Here is a 9,430-nt window from a genome sequence, read left to right on the forward strand (position 1 = left end):
GAAATATTGATTTGATTATTGATAGTAATATGATATTATGTGGTTATTAGCCGAATAGCTCAAAAGCATAAAGTAGAAAGGAATCAAATTTTACCATGTGTTTCTCATGATATAAAAATCATTTTTTTTATTTGGATACAAATAACTAGCAAGGTGGTTAAACTAGTTAACTTATTTTGATTAAGCTCAAGAACTTAAAGGAGGGGAATCAAGCAAGGGCAAAGCGAAAAACATCGAGTAGCCGATTGGAACTGTTTTTATCCAACAAGAGGTAAGTCTATAAGCAATTGAAGTTGGCTATTCTATACATAATTGGTATATACATGTCATAAAGGAATTACTCACGTTCATGTATTCTTGATTGAAAGATTTGTGGCTAGTTATATTTAGTTAATTGAATCAATCATTTGTTTATAACGAAATGACTTTGGTTACTAGATATGCGGATTTAAGTGGCACTATGTCAGCGTATTTGTATGGCACTATGTGAGCGTATTTGTATGGCACTATGTGTGCATATATGTAAGGCACTATGTGTGCAGAATTATTTGGCACTATGTGTGCGGAGTTGAATCGTAGATTCGCGTGTGGATTTCTAAAGCACTTTGTGTGCGGGTTAGCATGGTACTATGAGTGCAAAATTCCTTAATTGAGCCTTACATGTGAGAAATCAGTTATGTAATATTTTGATTTACTAGTGGTAGTTGACTAGTATTGAATTAATGGTTTAGGTAATATATGAACCTTTTTAATTCTATTTCGACACTATCTGAGTCAATTATTGCATTTTATTACTTACGACTACTGAGTTGAAAATTCATTTGGTGTTTTTACTTGTCTCTTATTTAGATTTTCCTTCGACCCATTTTGCGTACTCGGAACCATCGTCGAAGTCATCACACCTACCTGCAACGTTTTGGTACCCTTTTTAGTAAATATTAATTTAACATTATGGCATGTATAGGAAAATATGTATTTTTGTTCGAACCTTAATATGTAAAACTTCAGCCATGCGAATATGGCTTAACTACTAAGTTTGAATTTGGTTATGTGTAGTCATGGTTTAATTCGTTTTGGATATAATGCTATATGTTATTAAAATGGTATATATGATTAGTGTTATACGTTTTGGACAATGTTTAAGTTCTTTCAAATTATCATATCATGTGTTTGAATGGAAGTTATATGTAGTATATACATATATATATATAAGTGATTAACTGTAAATTGGTATTCTATATATGATTATAGTATATAATTTGAGCTAGTATTTTGGATTGTTTGGATCAAATCGTATGATAGGGTTATTATAAGTTTAATACATATTTATTTGTTTTGATTAAATTTGATGATGATTAATGATGTGTTTCGGCTATGTATGAATAAGGAAAGTATATGGTGTTACAGTAAATGTATCAATCATGAAATGGTATATTTTATCACATGCATAAGTTTTTGTTAGTTGCTAATACCTATTTGATTATGTCTAAGTTTTAAAAGATAAGTTTTGTCATGAGATTGAGTTACGAAGTATGAAATGTAATGAATATTATTTTGAGTTGTGTTATGTTAGGAAATGCCTCGTAACCCCATTCCGGCGTCGGATACGGGTTAGAGGTGTTACAATTCTCATCAGCAAAAACACCATAGAAAGGTTTCCTTAAGCTGGTTTTTCATATTTTTACTGCAAGTAAGTTCAATTCTTGATTATTTATTGAAATTTTTGTGTTTTTGTGACTTTTACAACTAGATCTACTTGTTGAATTCATTAGTTTTTTTATTCAATGAAAGAAATTGAAAGTTGCTATGAATATGTGCTGGAAGTATATGATGATTTAGCATAGAATTAGAGCTTTAAATTGTTTATATTCTGATTTTATTGAAAGAATTAAATAGAAAGTAAATGTTTGGGACCTAATTGTAAAAGAGTTTGAAGTTAGGGTTTTAAGGAGAAATTTTGGATTTCAATAGTTGTGAAATAACTTATAATGTCTAGGTAAAGTATTAATTGAGAAACATTAGCTTAATTTTGGGGTTAATTGAGTAAGGACTGAATTGTATGAACTGTGAAATTTGGGGCAAAATAGAAATCAACATTTTGCACTAAAATAGTTTTGGACAGCAGCAGTAGTCTAACTTTGAAAAATCAAAAAAAAATTTAGAAATCGAATTAGAGGATGAATAAAATATGAAATTAAAGCTTATTGAGTCTAATTTCTTATAAAAGAAATGATGTAAGCAATGGAATTGTAAATCATGAGATATAATAAATTTTTTGAGACAAGGTCAGAATGATTTTGGGTTCCCCTGTTCTGACATTGGAAAATCATAAAAAAATTATAAAAATAATTATGGGCTTAAATTTAAATGTTTAAAATTCTAAATGAGTCTATTTTCAAGAAAAATAAACAAGAACATCATCTGAATTCCGTACAAGGAGATAATTAATTTTTAGTGAAGAAGGGTCAGAACTGTCAGACAGCAGAACAGGGGTGACTTTAAAGAATAAACTATACCTATTGGCCAAACAAAAAAATTCTAAAAATTTTATGATAAGAAGATATGTGAGTCTAGTTTTAGGAAAAATTAGCGGATCCTAATTTTGAGTACTGTAGCTCAAGATACAAAAAATATAGTGACTATGACACAAATGGACAACATTAAATATACATAAGTAAATAGTGAAATTATAGATAATGTTACTTATAAGCAAGTTATAAACATTAAGGATGTGAAATAGAGTGAAGGTGAAGTCAATACTGATAAGTGAATGATTTTACAATGATAGATTGAGAACCCGAAGCAAGTCGAGGAAAAGAAAAAGTAGCTGATTAGTCCCTGAACTTTTACAAATTTTGCAAATCCACCCAGGTAAGTTCATATGGCTGAAATTTAATGATTAAATGTTAATTTTATGAATTATATAATGTATGATTAGATATATTTATTGATGAATTGAGAATAAAATAACAATGGAAAAACCAAATAAATGATCAAATTGAGTGGGATGTCGGAATTGAGTACTTCTTATCAGTGACAAGTGATAAGTGGTAACCTCAGCTACACTCATTTGATTAGTGACAAGTGACAAGTGATAAATGGTAGCCTCAGCTACACTTATCTGATCAGTGACAAGTGACAAGTGATAAGTGGTAGCTTTAGCTACACTTATCTGATCAGTGACAAGTGATAAATGTGATCTGTGTAAGACCGTGGTAGGGTTATGGTTCGGAAAATGATAAGTGATTATACGCAAGATTGTAGTTATACTATGGCAAAGTGGAAGTGAAGCTCTCAATTCTGAGGTTTCGCTCAATTTGATCATTTATTCGGTTCTTGCATTGTTATTTTATTCTCAATTCATCAATAAATATATCTCATCATACATTATATAATTCATAAAATTAACATTTAATCATTAAATTTCAGCCATATGATCTTACCTGGGTCGATTTGTAAAATTTTGTGAAAGTTCGGGGACAAATCAGCTACTTTTTCTTTTCCTTGACTTGTTTCGGGTTCTCGATCTATCATTGTAAAATCATTCACTTATCAGTATTGACTTCACTTTCACTCTATTTCACATCCTTAATGTTTATATCCCGTTTATAAGTAACATTATCTATAATTTCACAATTTACTTATGTATATTCAATGTTGTCCATCCATGTCATGGTCATTAAATTATTTTTATCTTGAGCTACAGAACTCTAAATTAGGATCCGCTAATTTTTCCTGAAACTAGACTCACATATCTTCTTACCATAAAATTTTCAGAATTTTTTGATTTAGCCAATAAGTACAGTTTATTCTTAAATGTCACCCCTATTCTGCTGTCTAATAGTTCCGACCCTTCTTCACTAAAAATTAATTATTTGCTCATACAGGATTCAGATGATGTTCCTGTTTATTTCTATTGAAAATAGACTCATTCAGGATTTTAAAAATGTAAATTTAAGCCCCTAATTGTTTTTATCCAATGTTTTATGATTTTCCAAAGTCAAAATAGGGGAACCCAAAATCATTCTGACATTGTCTCACAAAATTTATTATATCTCATGATTTAAAATTCTATTGCTTACATCATTTCTTCTATAAGAAACTAGACTCAATAAGCTTTAATTTCATATTTTATTCATCCTCTAATTCGATTTCTAAAATTTTTGGTGATTTTTCAAAGTTAGACTACTGCTGCTGTCTAAAACTATTTTAGTGCAAAATGTTGATTTCCATTTTGCCCCAACTTTCACAGTTCATACAATTCAGTCCTTTCTCAATTAACCCCTCAATTAAGCTAATTTTTCTCAATTAATACTTTACCTAGACATTATAAGTTATTTCACAACTATTGAAATTCATAATTTCCACATAAAACCCTAAATTCAAACTCTTTTACAATTAGGTCCCAAACATTCACTTTCTATTCAATTCTTTCAATAAAATCAGCATATAAATAGTTTAAAGTTCTAATTCCATGCTAAATCATCATATACTTCCAGAAAATATTCATAGAAACTTTCAATTTCTTTCATAGAATCAAAAACTAATGAATTCAACAAGTGGACCTAGTTGTAAAAGTCACAAAAACATAAAAATTTCAAGAAATAATCAAGAATTGAACTTACTTGCAGCAAAAATATGAAAAACCAGCTTAAGGAAACCCTTCTATGGTTTTTTTGCTGATGAGAATGCAGGAAAATAAAGAGAAATCTAGATAATTCCCCTTTAGTCCTAGCTGGTTTCATGCCCTTGCCATCCAGTCCAAATAGACCTTGGTTCTATTTGCCTTTTAAACCCTCTTTCTTTTATCATTTAAGCTATTTAATCATTTCCCATAATTTTACATTTGTTACAATTTAGTCTTTTTTGTTCAATTAATTATTGGAACTTTAAAATTTCTTAAAAAAACTTTAATAATAACTTATTAACACTCCATAAATATTTATAAAAATATTTATGGCTCGGTTTAAAATTTCCAAAGTCTCGATACCTCGTTTTCGATTCTAATTATTTTAATATTTATTTCTAGTACACTATTCACTATTTCAAAAATTTTCCTAACTTCACATTTAACTTATATTCAATAAATTAATAATATTTTCTACTCATTTGTTAGATTTGGTGATCATACTTAAGATTGTAGTTATACTATGGCAAAGTGGTAGTGAAGTACTCAATTTTTCGTAACCGTTCCCTAATTTGATTAAGAATGATATGTTGCAAATGGGCCCAAAAGAATTAAAGTAAATGGATAAGTGGTAGTGAGTTTATACAAGGGAATTCACTAATGATTGTGGTTGACAGGTGAACTTAATAATTGTGTATATTGATAAGTGTATGAATATTTGGTAAGATTTATGTTTTATGCCTATGAACTTACTAAGCTTTTATAAGTTTACTTGAGTGTATTCAATGTCTCTTGCAGATTGACCTAAAAATATACAGAGGATCGAATCAACACTGATTATCACACTATCCAGATTATCTATGGTAACTTTTGTAAATTTCCTTTTTGGTTTATATGGCATGTATATGGTTTGATGATTAAATAAATGTTAAGATTTGTTTAATGAATATGTATTAAAGTAAAGAGTGATGAATATGCTAAACGGTATAATTATAATAGAAGTATGATTTGGTATCAAATTGCTTGAAATGGATTGGTTGGTTTGGATTGGTCTTAGTTTTAAAATTACAGGGAAGGTTAAATATTTATAAAGGGGTTATATTGAGCTTATAAATTAAAAAAAACTTTGGGATTTTGCAAAAAATTCCCTATGGTTTCGATTTAATTCTGATTTGGTCCCGAAGTATGTTCTGGGCTTTAGAGGCCCATCTAAAGGACGTCATGACATGTTTCGGTAAATGAATAGTATTTAACTTGTAATAACGAAAAATTAATTCGGTGAACTCTAGTAATATCCCGTACTCTATTCAGTGACGAATACGGGTAAGGGGTGTTATAGGCGAGTTATGCCACATCAGTAAACCTGGAACAAATGTGTCATGCCACATCAGTAAAATGGTTGACCACATTAAATCAGCTTATTCATCTAAATTTGATCTATTTGATAAAAATTGAAAGAGTAGAAATGCAATCTAAAAAACAGATTAGGGTGAAATTAAAAAAAATCCAAATATTAAGGTTAAAATTTGCAATCAAGCCACTAAACAACTGGTAATGAAGAAAAAATCAACAAGCTAAATTACTTTCGAGGTCAATGAAATATTATTGAGTTTACACTTTGGTCACTTAACTTTAAAATGTTATAAAATGGTTACTGAACTGATGTGGCTGTTAAATCATTATTGATCATATATAATTGTTGATACGTAGTATAAACAGAAGTAGAGGAGAGAGGGGTGTCGAGGAAAGTCAGTTCACCCATTCTAAGGTCGAGAGTCGATAAAGTAGAAATTAAGATGAATGCTTAGTATTAGGGTTTGGGGGGAATGAGAGGAGTTCCCCTACTATGTTGATCATTAGGGTATTTATAGGTAAGTGAGGGCTCCTACCCAATTCCAACCGGGTCCAAATTGAGTCCCTCCCCTAATCGAGAGGTAGGTTATAAAATGACTTTAGGATTCAAATACCTAAAACAAAGCTAGCTTCTCACAAGTCCTCAATACTAAACTGTTGAGTTAACCACAGTTTAATCAATGACAATGTCCTTACATAATTTCTAATTAGTAGAATGTCATTGACATATAAAACGAGAAATTCCACTTGTTCATCCTCAATACGTTTATAAGCATAAGTTTCATCTACGTTTTTCTCCAATTCAAAAGTTTTGATCATTTGATCAAATCTTTGATTCCATGATCTGGATGCTTACTTAAGTCTATATATGAATCTAAGCAATTTGAAAACTTTATACCCGTTTCCTTTAGCTATATATTTGGTGGGTTGCATCATATAGATGCTCTCTTCAAAATAATTGTTCAAAAACAATGTCTTGACATCCATTTTTCCAATTTCGTAATTGAGAACTATTGTAATGGATAACAATATACGAATTGAATTGAGTATGGCAATCAAAAAGAAGGTTTTTTCATAATCGATACCTTCTTTTTTAGTATAACCCTTTGCTGCAACTCTAACTTTATAAGTTTCCACTTTTCGATATGCATTTCTTTTCTTCTTGTAGATCTATTTACACCCTATGGGTTTTATCCCTTCTAGTAAGTCTACAAGTTCTCATATTGAATTGGATTTCATAACATCTATCTTAGCTTTCATAGTTATTTCCTAGAGCTTGGAATCAGCGTCTGCATCACTTTGTCAAATGTGAGTGGGTCATTATCTTCCTATTTGACAAACTCGGTGTTTAAAGCACTTCCACCAGACTAAAATAACTCAGGCCTACAAGGGACCCTCCCACTACGACGAAGCTCCTTATGTTGTTAATCATTTGCAGGTCTACTATTAAGAGTTGGTTCTAGAACCATTATTATAGGGTTTAGTGTATTTCTGAAAAGTTCCTCGAGTATGATGTGATCTCAGTCACATCATGTGTTGATTCAGCTAGAAAGACTCGCGATTGGCCCAAGTGTGAAGGGTCCAAGTGTAAAATGAAATATCATTAGACGTGGATATTTGCATATTCGTTTTAAGCTATATTTATTTGTTTCAACAATGATTAAGCATGTTTTTAGACTAAATGATTATGTCATTTGATTACTTATTATGTGTCTATCGTTCTTATTTTGTATGTTAAGATATATGCTTCTTTTAATGTTGATACATATTTTAAAGTCAAGTTACGTGTGTTTTGCATTGTTGAGTCATAGAAGTGTTTGATTGTTTATCATACATCATCTTATTATTTGAGTCATGTCTTATGTTGAAAATGAGCTTATGTTGGTTTTATTTATATGTGATATAAGGGCAACCTGTGACCATTTGTATTCTTCTCCAAATTCATGCAACCGAATATCCAATGCACCTATAGATTCATTTGCCATACATGGACATCCTAAGGGAGATGTATATGCCTTTTTGGAAGATTCATGCATCACAAAGGGGGATTAACATGATCTTTGGCTGATTCATGAACCTGCCAAGTTCATATACATTCAAGGGTAATTAAATGAAGTTACATTGTACCTTAAAGATGCATGGATGACAATTAAGAGTTGTATGGACGTTCAAGGAAGGTGAATAACCAATTAAATTGTTCATTGAACACCCAAATGCATGTACAACCAAGGGAAGATGTTTTTGTCCATTCATTAATGCTTAAAGATACATGAATTTCAAGGATGCATGTACATTCGACAAGTGGGATGAATCTCATCATACATGTGTTGGGAACTGTGCTCATATTGTAGTAAATATATAACTATTTTTTAATTTATTTGAACGATGAATAAATAAATAAAATTAATTTCACATTTCACTATTATGTCTTTTGTATTTTTTATCTTTCATATTTTGCATGCACAGCGAAATTGTGACGAGCAAATATTAGCTCATTGATTGTCTAAGTTCAAGCTGAAGATAAATGGCATTGTAAGAATGTTTACATTGCGAGAAAGACAACTTACTTCAGTAGATAATCTAAATAAGTTCGTAATCCCGTAAAAGAATCGAAGTGAGCATTTGATTTAAATGTTGAGAAGGATTATTATGTCGTCTACAATTCCAGTTGGGGAGATAGCTAGTCTTGGCTATCAAAGCAGTTGACTCCATGGATAAAGACATAGATGTATTCATTGGTAGAACAATACATTAGACTGGTCCTAAGATGAATTAAGTCTAAATCCGTTTGTGAATTAATTCACTTGTGACGTTTATGGTGTGATTTACCTAAATCCTCAGCTAGCCATTGACGATGCGTATGTAACTCATGTGCTTTGATAAAAATGGAGGCTTATGCTCTAAAGATGATCGAGCCCATAGCCGATATGTTGGGTACATGACTTGTGTATGGCTTGGCTTTACTAGCAACAGTAGAATTCATAGCTCTATTAAAGAGTTAATGATAGCCTTTTATTGGCATTGTGTGAATTGATAAATATGGAACGTGGCCACGGGTTGCTCGTTCTTGAACAAGCAATTCATCACAGTTATTTATTGATAGTAATCATATTAATCATTAAGAAGACACAATGGTGACAATGAGATAAAATCGGATTGTATTAAGTAAACAAATTTAACTTAAAGGAATCAACGATATCATATGAGGGTAAAACACACATGATGAGGTCATTGGACAAAGTAGTTGGATGAATTGCTTTTGTAAAGAGTTTTCAATCATGGTACTTCTTGTGGACTAACTCCATGATTAAGTAATTGCAAATTATCGGAACAATGCTTCTGGACATAATTGCAATTACTAGAGCCTAATTGTATATGTCCGATTGGTCCCTCCGCTAGCTCAAGAAAAACTTGATCAGATTGCATTTAAATCAGAAGAAAATTCTATGA

This window comes from Gossypium hirsutum, chromosome A07 (assembly GCF_007990345.1).
Source record: "Gossypium hirsutum isolate 1008001.06 chromosome A07, Gossypium_hirsutum_v2.1, whole genome shotgun sequence".
Classification (NCBI taxonomy): Eukaryota; Viridiplantae; Streptophyta; class Magnoliopsida; order Malvales; family Malvaceae; genus Gossypium; species Gossypium hirsutum.